The sequence below is a fragment of the Macaca nemestrina genome, chromosome 2 (genome assembly GCF_043159975.1).
Source record: "Macaca nemestrina isolate mMacNem1 chromosome 2, mMacNem.hap1, whole genome shotgun sequence".
In the NCBI taxonomy this organism is placed as follows: domain Eukaryota; kingdom Metazoa; phylum Chordata; class Mammalia; order Primates; family Cercopithecidae; genus Macaca; species Macaca nemestrina.
In genome coordinates, this window is record NC_092126.1 from 131,378,290 (window position 1) to 131,393,439 (window position 15,150).

General features: G+C 39.4%; 1 long non-coding RNA gene across 1 annotated transcript in view; it reads left to right on the forward strand.

The window, feature by feature from the left end:
* LOC105483773 (uncharacterized) overlaps positions 1 to 15,150 on the forward strand; it is a 301,015-nt gene that overhangs the window by 186,592 nt on the left and 99,273 nt on the right. The window contains exons 4-5 of the long non-coding RNA XR_988576.2: positions 6,856 to 7,657; positions 10,721 to 10,840. This is a non-coding gene — a long non-coding RNA (uncharacterized lncRNA). The remainder of the gene's footprint in view (positions 1 to 6,855; positions 7,658 to 10,720; positions 10,841 to 15,150) is intronic.

Genomic DNA, 15,150 nt, shown 5'->3' on the forward strand with positions numbered 1-15,150 from the left:
TCACTTATTGCTCCTAGGCTACAAACCTGTACAACATGTTACTGCCCTGAATACTTTAGGCAATTGTAACACAATGGGAAGTATTTGTGTATCTCAACATAGAAAAAGTACAGTAGAAATACGGTATAAAGGATAACAAATGGTATATTTGCATAAGGCACTTACCATGAATGGAACTTGCAGGACTGGAAATTGTCACTAAGGAATAGAAATTTTCCAGGTGATATGAATTTTTCAGCTCCATTATAATATCTGAGACCACTTTTGTGGTCTGTCATTGGCCTAAATGTCATTATGTGGTGCGTGGCTATAGTTGTAACAGGGATGATAGGACCCACAAAGCCTAAATTATTTGCTATCTGGTCCTTACAAAGGAAGTTTGCAAATCTCTGATCTTTATCACAGAAGTGCCAGAATAATTAAATATAATAATACATGAAAAGAAAATACCAATGTACCTGACATTGTAAATGCTTAGTAATTGTGAGTGATTGTCATTATCATGAGTTTATAATCTCTACTCACTGACCTCTGTGTTGTCAATTCACCCAATTAATCAGTGATCTTCATTCCTATTATTCAACATAAAGACTCATGCTCATGGTGTAGTGCAAATATGGAGTTGGCATTTCATTTTTACCTATTTTGTCTTCTACCACAACCCCAGTTGTCTTATAGATAGTTCTTCCTTAATGTCCATTCCTCAAATATCATAGGCCCTGTGATGGTTAATACTGAGTGTCAACTTGATTGGATTGAAGGATACAAAATATTAATCCTGGGTGTGTCTGTGTGGGTGTTGCCAAAAGAGATTAACATTTGAGTCAGTGGGCTGGGGAAGGCAGATGCATCCTTAATCTGGTGGGCACAACCTAATCAACTTCCAGTGAATATAAAGCAAGCAGAAAAGCGTGAGAGGAGAGACTGGCCTAGCCTCCCAGCTTACATCTTTCTCCTGTGCTGGATGCTTCCTGCCCTAAACTTCAGACGCCAGGTTCTACAGTTTTGGAACTCAGACTGGCTCTCGTTGCTCCTCAGCTTACAGGCAGCCTACTGTGGGACCTTGTGATTGTGTAAGTTAATACTTAATAAACTCCCCTTTATATGTATCATATTAGCTCTCTCTCTCTAGAGAAGCTTGACTAATACAGATTTTGGTACCAGAAGTGGGTGTTTTGCATGCCTGGCTCCACGCCAGTGAGCCAGGCTTCTTACACATTTAAAGTTTGAGGATAGGTTGAGATTGATTTGGCCCCAAGACCTCTAATCATTTGCTTTACTGAGTAAAATTGCATGGGGTGAGGGCTATTATGATGGGAAATGCCAAATGGAAGCCATTGGAGCTGCCTTTACCTAGAAAAATAGTAAATAAAAAACAATATCACACCCCTGGAGGGACTGCGGACATTAGTGCCATCATCAAGGACTTGAAAGACTTAGGGGTGGAGATTTCCACCACATTTCCATTCAACTCTCCCATTTGGTCTGTGCAGAGGACAGATGGATCTTGGAGAATGGCAGTGGATTACCATAAGCTTAACCAAGTGGTGACTCCAATTGCAGCTGCTGTACCAGATGTGATTTTTATTGCTTGAGCAAATTAACACACCTCCTGATACCTGGTATGCAGCCACTGACTTGCCAAATGCCTTTTTCTCCATTTCTCTCCATAAGGCCCACCAGAAGCAATTTGTCTTCAGCTGGAAAGGCCAGCAATATACCTTTACTGTCCTACCTCAGGGCTATATCAGCTCTCCAGCTTTGTGTCACAATCTTATTCAGAAGGACCTTGATCATTTTTCGCCTCCACAAGATATCACACTGGTCCATTACATTGAGGACATTATACTGACTGGATCCAGTGAGCAGTCTTGGAAACACACTGGACTTATTGGTAAGACATTTGCATGCCAGAGGATGGAGAATAAATCTGACTAAAATTCAGAGAACTTCTACTTCAGTGAAATTTCTGGGGCTCCAGTAGTATGGGGCCTATCAAGATATTCCTTCTAAGGTGAAGGATAAGTTGCCGCCTTTGGCCCCTCCTACAACCAAGAAAGGCACAATGCCTAGTGGGCCTATTTGGATTTTGGGGGCAACACATTCCTCGTTTGGGTTTGTTACTCTGGCCCATTTACCAAGTGACCTGAACGGCTGCCAGTTTTGAGTGGGGTCCAGAATAGGAGAGGCTCTGCAACAGGTCCAGGCTGCTGTGTAAGCTGCTCTGCCACTTGGGCCATATGACCCAGTAGATCCAGTGGTGCTTGAGGTGTCAGTGGCAGACAGGATGCTGTTTGGAGCCTTTGGCAGGCCCAATAAGTGAATCACAGTGGAGGCCTCTAGGATTTTGGAGCAAGGCCCTACTATCTTCTTCAGATAACTACCATCCTTTCGAGAGACAGCTCTTGGCCTGTTATGGCGCTTTGGTGGAAATTGAACATTTGACCATGGGTCATCAAGTCATGTGACTTGAACTGCCTGTCATGAACTGGGTGCTTTCTGACCCATCTAGCCATTAAGTGTCATGGCACAGCAGCAGCATTGCATCATGAAATGGAAATGGTGTGTGTGTGATCGGGCTCAAGCAGGTCCTGAAGGCACAAGTAAGTTATGTGAGGAAGTGGCTCAAATGCCCATGATCTCCACTCCTGCCACCCTGTCTTCTCAACCCCAGCCTGCAGTGATGATGGCCTCGTGGAGAGCTCCCTGTGATCAGTTGACAGAGGAAGAGAAGACTAGGGCCTGGCTTACAGATTGTTCTGCATGATATGCAGGCATCACCAGAAACTGGACAGCTGCAGCACTCCAGCCCCTTTCTAGGACATCCCTGAAAAACAGCAGTAGAGGGAAATCTTCCCAGTGGGCAGAACTTTGAGAAGTGCACCTTGTTGTGCACTTTGCATGGAAGGAGAAATGGCCAGATGTGTGATTATATGCTGATACATGGGCTGTAGCCAATGGTTTGGTTTGATGGTCAGGGACCTGGAAGAAGCATGATTGGAAAACTGGTGACAAATCTGGGGAAAACGTATGTGGATGGACCTCTCTGAGTGGTCAAAAACTGAAGAGATTTGTATCACATGTGAGTGCTCAGCAATGGGTGACCTTAGCAGAGGAGGAGTTTAATAATCAAGTGGATAGAATGACCCGTTCTGTGGACACCACTCAGCCTCTTTCACCAGCCACCCTTGTCATCGCTCAGTGGGCCTATGAACAAAGTGGCCATGTTGGCAGGGATGAAGGTTACGCATGGGCTCAGCAACATGGACTTCCACTCACCAAGGCTGACCTGGCTACAGCCACTGCTGAGTGCCCAGTTTGCCAGCAGCAGAGACCAACACTGAGCCCTTGATATGGCACCATTCCTCAGGGTGATCAGACAGCGGTCTGGTAGCAGATTCACTAAATTGAACCTCTTCCATCATGGAAAGGGCAGAAGTTTGTCCTCACTGGAATAGACACTTACTCTGATATGGGTTTGCCTATACTGCACATAATGCTTCTGCCAAGACTACCATCCGTGGACTCACAGAATGCCTTATTCACCATCATGGTATTCCACACAGCATTGCCTCTGACCAAGGCACTCACTTTATGGCTAAAGAAGTGCAGCAGTGGGCTCATGCTCATGGAATTCACTGGTCTTACCATGTTCCCCAACATCCTCAAGCAACTGGATTAATAGAACGGTGGAATGGCCTTTTGAAGTCACAATTACAATGCCAACTAGGTGACAACACTTTGCAAGGATGGGGCAGAGTTCTCCAGAAGGCCATGTATGCTCTGAATCAGTGTCCCACATATGGTACTGTTTCTCTCATAGCCAGGATTCACAAGTCCAGGACTCAAGGGGCGGAAGTAGAAGTGGCACCAGTCACCATCAACCCTAGTGATGCACTAGCAAAATTTTTCTTTCTGTTCCCAAGACATTACATTCTGCCGGCCTAGAGGTCTTAGTTCCAGAGGGAGGAATGCTGCCACCAGGAGACACAGTAGAAATTCCATTAAACTGGAAGTTAAGGTTGCCACCTGGACACTTTGGGCTCCTCCTGCCTTTAAGTCAACAGGCTAAGAAGGGAGTTACAGTGTTGGCTGAGGTGATTGAGCTGGACTATCAGGATGAAATCAGTTTACTCCACAACGGCGGTAAGGAAGCATAGGCGTGGAATACAGGAGCTACAATAGGGCATCTCTTAGTATTCCCATGCCATGTGATTAAGGTCAACGGGAAACTCCAACAGTCCAATCCAGGCAGGACTACAAATGGCCCAGATCCCTCAGGAATGAAGGTTTGGGTCACTCCACCAGGAAAAAAACAAAACAAAACAAAACAAAAAACAAAAAACCCCACGACCTACTGAGATGCTTGCTGAAGGCAAAGGAAATACAGAATGGGAAGCAGAAGAAGTCACCAATACCAGCTATGACCACGTGACCAGCTGCAGAAACAAGGACTGTAATTGTCATGAGTATTTCCTCCTTCTTTTGTGAAAAACATGTTTGTGCATGTATACACTTCTACTAAGAAAAATCTTCATTTTATTTCCTTTTCCTTTATCATGTGATATAAGATGTACTGACTTCATATCAGCGTTTAAGTATTGTTAACTTTATGTAATAGTATTTGCGTTGGGGATTGTGGCATTTCCCGTTGTTCTAAGGATAGTTGTATTATGCTAGGCATAATTATGTCCTTATTATTGTCTTTATTTGAAGATTATTTATGATCTCAGGACATGTGTATGGGTTCAAATTGACACAGGGTGGACTTGTGATGGTTAATACTGAGTGTCAACTTGATTGGATTGAAGGATACAAAGTACTAATCCTGGGTGTCTCTGTGCGGGTGTTGCCAAAAGAGATTAACATTTGAGTCAGTGGGCTGGGGAAGGTAGATCCACCCTTAATCTGGTGGGCACAATCTAATCAGCTTCCAGTGAATATAAAGCAGGCAAAAAAATGTGAAGAGGAGAGACTGGCCTAGACTCCCAGCCTACATCTTTCTCCTGTGCTGGATGCTTCCTGCCCTCGAGCACTGGACCCCAAGTTCTTCTGTTTCAGGACTCAGACTGGCCCTCCTTGCTCCTCAGCTTGCAGACAGCCTATTGTGGGACGTTGTGATTGTGTAAGCTAATACTTAGTAAACTCCCCTTTTCATATATATCTATATATGGATATATATCTTACATATATTATATACGTTTATATATATACACATATAAATATGTATATGTGTATATATATATAAATATATATATCTATCCATCTTAGTTCTGTCCCTCTAGAGAACTCTGACTAATACAGGCCCCAAATTCTTTTTTAAAAACTTTTTCAATTTTGTAACTGATATATAATAGACGTGCATTCTTTTACCTTCTCTTTGAAATGGGCTTTTCCTCCTCAATTGCAAATTTCTGTGAAATTCAGTACTATTGATGCAGTCTTGAAGTGAAGCTTAAAGATGTAGAGAACTTTGTGACTTACAAAACATTAGAAGTATGGACTTTTTAAGCCAAAAGAGAATCATAAAGTTGAGCTGTCTTGTTTCTTATAAGTCAGGAAATTTCTTTCCTTCATTCAGTGCATCAGTTTTTAGTGAAATTATATTTATTCTTCTTTTTAAGTGTTTATTTGTCACATCCATTTATTCTCATTTCTACTGAACCCTTTCATGCAAACATTCATTTCTTTATCCACTGACTCCATCATTCATTCATTCCACTGATGTTTATCAAGCATCATTAAATGGTATGTATTGAGCAAGACACTGAGGATATGGCAGTAAATAAGATTCAGCACCTGCCCTGCAAAGTTATGATTAATATTTATGGAAATCTATGTTCATTAGTAATAACAAAAACTAAATTCTGACGTCAGTAGTCAAGCTTATTGCTTATTCACTTTTTCTCCTCTCTGGCTCTAGAATTAAGCTTTTTGGGGTTGCAGATGCTTTGCGTTAGGATATATTCATCTGTCTCTATTTATATGTGGTCTGTGGGGAAACATCTCTTCTACTTGTACCATGATCTTCTCATAGTTCATCTCAGAAATTGGCACTGGTGGTTTGGTTTTAATCTGATGATTTTCAAAAAGCACCTTGCAAATTTCCTGGCATTCTATACAGTTTCTTTGACTAACACTGCAGGATAGAAAAGGAATGGGAGCCAGAAGGTAGGCTCCTTCCTTCAACTAGAACAATGTCATATTTATCACGATACATTAATCACTTACAAGACCTTCAAGGACAGAGTTCTGAGGTTTTGAAAAAAGTTTAAAAAAATTAATATCCTATTTATAATAAATATTCACTTAATTTTGAATTTCTTCAGATAATTATAGTTCAATATGAAAAATAATAATAAAGATCTTTTATGAACATTTACCATGTGATTTTTAATTCTTCCAACAACAGGAGGTACCGTAATTTTGCCTGCCTGTTCAGGCGAATAAGTTTGGGGTCAGAGAGCTTTGAAGTGACTTTTCCTATATCCCCTGGTTTATAGGGCAGAGCTAAGAAACAAAGCCTGACGTGTTTGACTCAGTGCTTTGCCTTTAACCACTCTACTCTTCTGCTTTATGTACTTTGTAGACTGCTCTCCCCCTTTCACCACCCTGCATTATTTCACTCTTTCTTTTGATTTTTTTCCCAAGTCACATGTGCAGTAGTCCTTTGCTTTTTGTTTGCCTTTGTCTGTGTGTTTGGTTTCTGTTTTCTTAACAAAATACATTTGCATGCCTCTGATTCCTTCTCCCACCAATCTGTCCCCCACACTTATCAAATTAATCTACCCCAATACCATTCTCTTCATTTCTTTGTCTTATTTAGAATCTTCTAATTATCCCTATTTCCTACAGTGACATTTCCCAAAGCATGTTCTTCAAGATGTTAATATTCTATTTAAATGAAAGAAAAAGAAAGGAAGAAAAGAAGAAGGAAGAAAAAGAAGGGAGGGAGAAGAAAGGAAAGAAAAAGAAAAGATAAACTCATAAGTTTGGAAAGCACTTTCATGACAGAAAGATTTATCAGACTATTATGTTAATATCCATGTGACACTAAGAAAGAAATCATCTGTTGGAGATAAATATAGAATAGTTTCAAAATCTGCTTTCTCTACATCAGAGTGTCTGGGTTTAAGTGACCTTTCCCAATGTTCTATGTTCTTTGTCAAATGACTTCGTCTCTCTGATTTTAGTTCCCTGATCTGCAAAACTAGATAATGATTATGACCTCTGAAATGGCCTGCAACTATCCTCTCACACTGTGTTCACACAGTGTCTCTTCCCCCATGAGAAAGGACTGACTCGTGTAGCCCACAGGATGTTGCAGAGTTGTATTCAAAGCTGAGTCATGAAAGACACTGTATCTCCTCCTTGCTCTGTCTTGGATAACTTGCTCTGGAGGAAGCCAACTGCCATGTCATGAGGACCCTCTAAGAGCCCATTAGAATGCCCATGTAGAGAAAAAACCTTCAACCAATAATAACCAGCACCAACATGGCAGCCACGTGAGCAAGCCAAGTGGGAAGTGCATCCTAAGGACATAATCAAGCCCTCAGAGGACTTCAGCTAAGGCTGATGACTTGACTGCAACTAAATGAGAGACATTGAGTCTGAACTCCCAGGCAAGATGCTACCAAACTCTTGACCCATAGAAAAGGTGAGAGAACAAATGTTCATGGTTGTTTTAAGTAATTTGTTACACAACAATAAATAATAAATACAATGATGATGATGTTGGTGATGATAGTATCTACCTACCAAAAACGACAAATGATAATGCAAATAGTAAACTTAGCCATGGTTCAGAGCAAGAGTAAGCATTAAACCAAAGTTCTACATTAATAATAGAGGTAAAAGTCATATGAAGCATATCTTAAATACATGATTTCCTCTTCTTATGGAGCAGTAAGGAAATTATGCTTTCTGAAATATACTTTGAAGAATCTTCTCTAGAGTCTAAATATTCTAGGGGTTTATATGAGGCATCCCTATCTGGGTCTCATCCATTTCCCCAAATTGTTCTCTAACTCTGCCAAAATAGACCTTGTATTTTGCACATTCTACCTGTAAACTTATTACCCCATTCAGCATCATAAGGCTTGCTCTTCATGTTCCCTTCCTTCCTATAAGACATGTTTTAAATCCCACCCTCGTGAAATTCCACACACAGATGATTTCTGTAGGGCCAAGACTATGTGTGAGGTTCTCAAAGGTGGAATAAAGTATTAATTATTCAAATAATCTTGGTTTGAATAATTAGATGGTGTTACACAGTGGCAGGAAGTAAAGAAGTGCAGGAATATACCTCATATAGCCAAACAAAAACAACAAACTTTTAAACTAAAAACATTGCAAAACCAGCCACCGCAAACCTTAGATAGTAAATACTGCAAATAATGAAAAATTACCAGTGTAAATAAGTCATGTGTAGATATGAAGAAGGAGTTAAATAAGTACAATAAAAGAAAAAATATGGACTGTGTGGTAGTAGGAAAAAAATCCAAGACACTAAGTGTTAAGCCTCCTGCCGGTTTCTTCTTTTTGGTGATCTGAAATCTACTTGGTAATTTAGTTGCTTTTCCTCAGAGGAGAAAGAAAGAAGAGAAGAATTTGAATATTAAATACCATTCAATTACACTGAGAAATTGTTTTGAGAAAATGCTTTTTGGAAAAAAGGTTGGTTTTTTTTTTTTTTTTTTTTTTTTTCTGAATCAACCAGATATCTTTTCTCTTATGGCTGAAGTTTCGTGAAAAACACATCCAGAATCAATGAACTGAAAAGTTATTAAATTTGTTATTTCACATACTTGAGTAATGAAGAAGCCTAAAATGTTACATAATTAGAGGTAGATAACAATGTAAACATTTATTTCCAATGTAATAATTTGGTATCAAAGAGATAGCCGACTCTTTCACTAGTATCCAAGTTAAAGTTGTAGCCAGTCTGTAGTGTAGGAAAAAGGTAAGAGAAAATCATGGAAAGAGGGAGCTGACTGTTGAAAATAGTTTTCTCATAAGGGCAATGGTGGTAACCATGAGAAAACTTTCAAATGGTATTAATTTGGGACTATTTGCTGAAAATGGTGGAGTCACAATTTGGAAGGGCCAGAACCCACCTCCCACACAAACACCTTATACTGAAGTGAGTGAACAAATAACAATTGAGATTTTAAGGTTGCTTCTTATAGCAGCTAACATTTCTTACCCTGACAGAAACTGAGGCACTGAAAGGTGACTGCATGCCCATGGCTCTTTAGTGAAGAAAAGGATCTGGAGACTTCACCCTTTTCTTCCCCTTATTTTTGAAATCCAATTTGTAAAGGTCTCTGTTTGCAAGTAATCACTTGTTCCTTCTCATAGCTTACCTCAGGTGAACATAAAAACTTCATCAAATGACCAAGAAATTAAACCAAGTCATTATATCATAAAATTAAAGTGGCAACTATTCAAAAACATTTAGAGCAGCTTCATAATACAGCACATCTATTTACCTAAATGAAGTCACATTGCTTTAACTTTCTACTTTTACCGAGTAATTGGTGAGGTCAACCTGACGTGATACAAAGGGTTTCACAGTCTCACCAGTAAGAATTAATGTACTTCAGACAATCCTGTCTCTCCTCCCCCACACAATTTGCTCTGCTTGAAATTTAATTTTATGGGAATTTCTTACTTTAACAATCTCACAATGTAGGGCATAGTGTCTATAAACACAGTCCTAAATAGAAACCCTAATAAATCACCGTGTTTTGGACAAGAGCCATGTCTACAGTATAAATTGGAATGGAAGATAAATGATTCTGCAGAGGGACATTCACCTAAATAGGTTTATCCTCAGTAAAAATGACAATTCCCTACCTGGGTTGTAGGAATATAATGGAATCTCCAGGGAAGTTGGAAAGTCAAGATGTCAGTAAAGTGAAATCAGGTACTTTCTATTCAATAGCCATGCCTGGGTTAATTCTGACCAAGTGTCAAGGATACCAACAGCAAAATGTCTAAGCAATGGAGACGTTTCTAGCCACATTTTCTTCAGGTGAGGCTAGGATGAGGATAGATACAGAAATTTGTATCTGGGGAGGGAAAAGTCAAGAGCAAAAGACAAGCAAAAGACAAGAGCAAGGCCATGCTGTCCCATTTAGGAGGGACAAGGGAAGGCGTAGACTCAGCCCAAAAGAGTAACTATGTCAGAGGAGAGAAGAGATGTCTAGAACAGAAGATGGAGAACATGGGATGTAAAATTTTTTAAACCTGGATTTAAAGTCTAATTCTGCTATGATAGTATAACTCTTGGGAAGCCACCTTTTCTCTCTAAGCCTATTTCTTTATTTGTATTATGGTAATATAGAATTGCATCTGATGGGAGTTTATCTTAGGCAAATTCAAATACAAGCACTCTGTAAGAGGAAAAGAAATAATTTAATTAGTGCAAGAGTTCTGCTAGCCATAAATGGCAATAGCATGTGTGCCAAAGGTCTGGACTATTGTTCCTGCATCACATGTGCTTCTCACAGTGTATGCTAGACTGTAAGCCTGCTGAGACCAAGAATATAGTCCCTGTGTTTAACAACAGTATATACAACACCTATGATAATGCCTGATATGTAACAGAGGTCATAAATATTTATGAAAAGAGGTAAGGAAGAAGAACGCTAAGGAAAAAAATGAAGAAATAGCATGCATCTTGCTATACTGAACATGTCTCTATTTTCTTGAACAGCATGAGCCCAAAGAGAAGCCATCCACTTTACCAGGCATGAGTGGAAGAAGCAGCAACAAATTCTAATACTTGCAGGAAAACTGAGTGTGTTGGAGTTTTTGAGAGAAAAAATTCTCACGGGTAATTTTGGCTATATACAAGTTTCTCTTTATGTACTTTAGAACCCCACTGCCAAGTAAGATGCAATTCTACTGTAATAATAATTGTAACAATATCTGCATAACCTAACTCACCAGGCTCATATAAAAACCCAATAAGATTAAAATCTAGAATGGCACGCTGCATAATCGTGTTGTAACATGCAAATGCCAGGTGTAAATGATTTGTATAATTATCTGACCCCACCTACTAGCATACTGTCTTCTACTGACTTCTGTTAAAAAACACAATGACAATGTATAGTTTCTTTAGTTACCTGACAAAAGGAATGTCTGTGGTTGAACTACTGGAGATGGTGATACCCAAAGGTTAGGAAAATTAGCCAAGGGAGGAAATATCTGCTACTCATTCCATCAACTGGATAGCCTTATAGCACTATTGACATCCTCTTCTGGGCTCTTTGGAGTTTATCAATAGAGATGTTCATAAACAAAAGCTATTGCTGCCGTCATTAAGCTTGTAAGCATCCATTCATTACTACTGTACTTTCTTCATTAAGTTCCTTTAATGTGGCTCTCTCCTTTATCCTCCTTTCTCAGACCTCCCCTTGTAAGTAATGCTTGTTCAGCTTCTTTAATCTTCCAGACCCCTAAATGATGGAATGCCATGAAGCTCAGTTCTCAAACCTGTGAACAAAAATGTATCTGAGACAGGTCTCAATCAATTTTGAAAGTTTACTTTGCCAAGGTTAAGGCCACGCTGCTCATGACAGAGCCTCAGGAGGTCCTGATGACATGTGCCCAAGGTAGTTGGGGTGCAGCTTGATTTTATACATTTCAGGAAGACACGAGACATCAATCAATACATGTAAGATGTACACTGGTTTGGTCTAGAAAGGTGGGACAACTCAAAGTGGGGACTTCTGGATCATAGGGAGATTTAAAGATTTTCTGATTGGTAATTGGTTGAAAGAGTTATTATGCAAAGAAAAGAATGTCTGGGTTATGATAAGGAGCTGTGGAGACCAAGATTTAATTATGCAGATGAAGCCTCCAGATAGCAGGCTTTAGAGAGAACAGATTGTAAATGTTTCTTATCAGACTTAGAGTCTGTTCTATCAGTCTTAAGGTTTCTGTTAATGTTCATGGTAATGAAGTATATCTGACCACCTTCTCCTCCGCCACTTCCCATTATAGCCTGAAGTAGTTTTTCAGGTTAACTTTGAAAGCCTGCGACTGAGAGGAGGGGTCCATTCAGATAGTTGGAAGGGCTTAAAATTTTATTTTTTGTTTTCAGATCCCTTTGCTTTCTGCATTTATTTTCAAAGTAGTCTTGTCAACCTAGAAAATGGATTTAAATGCCATTGTATATGTCATCCCAAATCTATAACACAGCTTACACATGCCTCCTGAATGGTAGATAAAGTATCAAACTACCTCCCATTTGGAGGTCTAACAGATCACTTGAACTTACCAAGTTCATTACCAAACGTATTATTATTCTTCTAATGCCTGCCCAGCCTCTCTCTCAACTCAGAATAAGACTCAAAGTCCCCTATAGGGCATTACATAATGTGATGTCACACTAATTTCCTGATCTCATTTCATATTGCATTTCCTTTTCCTTCGTGTCTCTCACCACAGCCAGTACAATTGTACCTCAGGACCTCTCCACTTGAGTTCTCTCTACCTGGAATCCTCTTCCTCCAAATAACGATGTGGTTTCTTCTTTCATTTCATTCAGGTTTCTGGGAAAAATAATCCCTAATTGAAGAGTTGTATTCTGACCACTTTATTTAATATAGAAATGTTCTCCACGTTAGTTTTGTCACTCTTTATCTAATTTTTCTGCTTTATTTTTCTTTGTTGCACTCATTATTTTCTTGCATATAATTTTTCTTTACCTCCCATACTGGACTGTTTAAACTCCATGTTCATAGAGATTCTGCTTAGTAAAATCTTATACGTGCAGCTCTTAGCATAATTTCTGACTCATAGTAGGAATTCGGGAAATATTTGTGAGATGAATGAATAAATATTGTTTTAGATTTTCTTTACACATAAAAGTGTCTATTCAAATTTTTTTTCAGATAATGATGTCTTTGTGGTTCTGGCAATTGCTCTCTTACTTAGTAATATGCCCTGAACATCTTTCTATAATGTATCACCAAATATAGAGCTAAATCACTTTTACTAGTCTCAGAGTATTTCATTGTATGGAGGTGCTGCAATTGATTTATTCAAACTCAACTGATGGACAGTTGGATTGTTTTCCTTTTTTTTTTTTTTTTGCTATTTCAAGCAATGCTTTAATAAATAAGCTTATATTGAAATCTTTTGTAATGCAATTCATCAAGCAATTATTGAGTATCTGCTATACGCAATTCACTGGCCTAGACAATGGGATGGTAAAGTAGAGACAAATGTGACATGGTTCCTGCATTCAGGGAGCTCATGACCTACTCAAGGAGACAGATGATGAAAAATAAGAATGACATATTTTAGGGAATTATAGAGTACAGAATTATAGAGTACGTCAAGGGCAGTAGAGAATATACTGGGGCGATTCAGGGATGGAAACTATCAGGAGATACAAGATTCAGAAAAGCTTTTTGGAAGGTCTGTATGTTTGGACTGGGCTTTGGCAAAGGTTTCAACCAGAAGAGGGTCTGAGGTGAAGAAAGTGTGTTACACATTTAGAGGATTGCCGGAACTATTCTTGGATACTTTAGCTCTTCAGTTTGACTGCAACAGAAGGTGGGTGAGCAACAAGGTCAAAAATGTAGGCTGGGGCAAGAGCACCTACCAGGTCCCAATCATTGTCAAGCCAAAAGATACAGGGATAAAGAATAATGTGGGAATCGATCCACATGATTTACCCATCAGACTTTTCCTTTTTCGGAAGAAAGTTTGTCTGGGCACTCCTGGTCTGTGGGTAAACAGACTCATTATTTCCAAATGTTCTGGTATTTGAAGAAAAGCTAGAAATCTGTTTTTTTATTTTTATTTTTTATTTTTGAGACAGAGCCTCACTCTGTTGCCCAGGCTGGAGTGCAGTGGCGCGCTCTTGGCTCACTGCAACCTCTGCCTTCCAGGTTCAAGCAATTCTCCTATCTCAGCCTCCCGAGTTGCTGGGACTACAGGCGCCTGCCACTACACCCAGCTAATTTTGGTATTTTCAGTGGAAATGTGGTTTCACCTTGTTGGTCAGGCTGGTCTTGAACTCCTGACCTCAGGTGATCCACCCGCCTCGGCCTCCCAGAGTGCTGGAATTACAGGCATGAGCCATCGTGCCCAGCTAAAATCTGTGTTTTTAAAATATGAAACCTCCCGGCTTTTAACTGCTGACCACTTACTCTTATTTTTTCAAAACCTCATTTTGTGAACCATAAAACAACAACAATAAAATTTCCAATCGACCCACTGCTAATGGGCTATATGTATCCTGTGAACCATCAATTTGTAAATTCTGCCCTAAGGGCCCTGAGGAGACTCTGTCCCCTAATAATGGTGAATTTCATTCTTTTTGGACCTTGAATACGATAGCAAAATTCCATTTTACATCATAATCTAAGATGCACATATATAAGCATATATAAATGAAACAAAACTTTTAGAAAACAGTACTTAATCCTAACAATTTCCTTAACTAAAAGAAAATCACTATGATTTAGACTAGTTCAGTTTATTCTCTTCTGTTCTTCAAAAAAGAAATCTTTCTTTTAACCTACACAGCGAACTTCAGGACTCACCATGATTGCAAAATTCATTGAAAACATTGTCCTGACTATAATGCTTCTTTTGCCATCTAAACTTATGTTATTTTGTAATACCTTTTAGGAGTTTCTTTCTCAGGTGTTTAGGAATTGGGAATCCAACTAGAACATAAATAGCTTTCAGGCAGGATTTCCTCCTTTCTCTTAGACTCAGAATCACAGCAAATGTAGCAATTATTCAACAACTGGATGTTGGAATTTGGGCCTCTGAGATTCTCCCCAAGTAGATTTTATGGTCTGAGTTTCAGAGACCTTGGGTTTGTAAACTGACTCCTTGACCTAGCTGGAAGAGATGGTCATTGACTTTTACTTAGCAAACCATTTGTCACTAGTTCATCCAGCTTCCCTCCAAACATGTGTCCCTGAACCTCAGCTTGAAATTGAAATCCTCTTGATCTTGAGGTCAAATTGGCTCCACTCCTACAGCTCCTATCTCAACCCCAAGCCACGTCCTGGTTGTTGGACTGATTGTGAAGGACAAGTCATAAAGTCCTTCCTCTTTTAAGCTTTATATAATCTGAACCCTTTCTGGTTACAAAGAAACACAAATGATTTT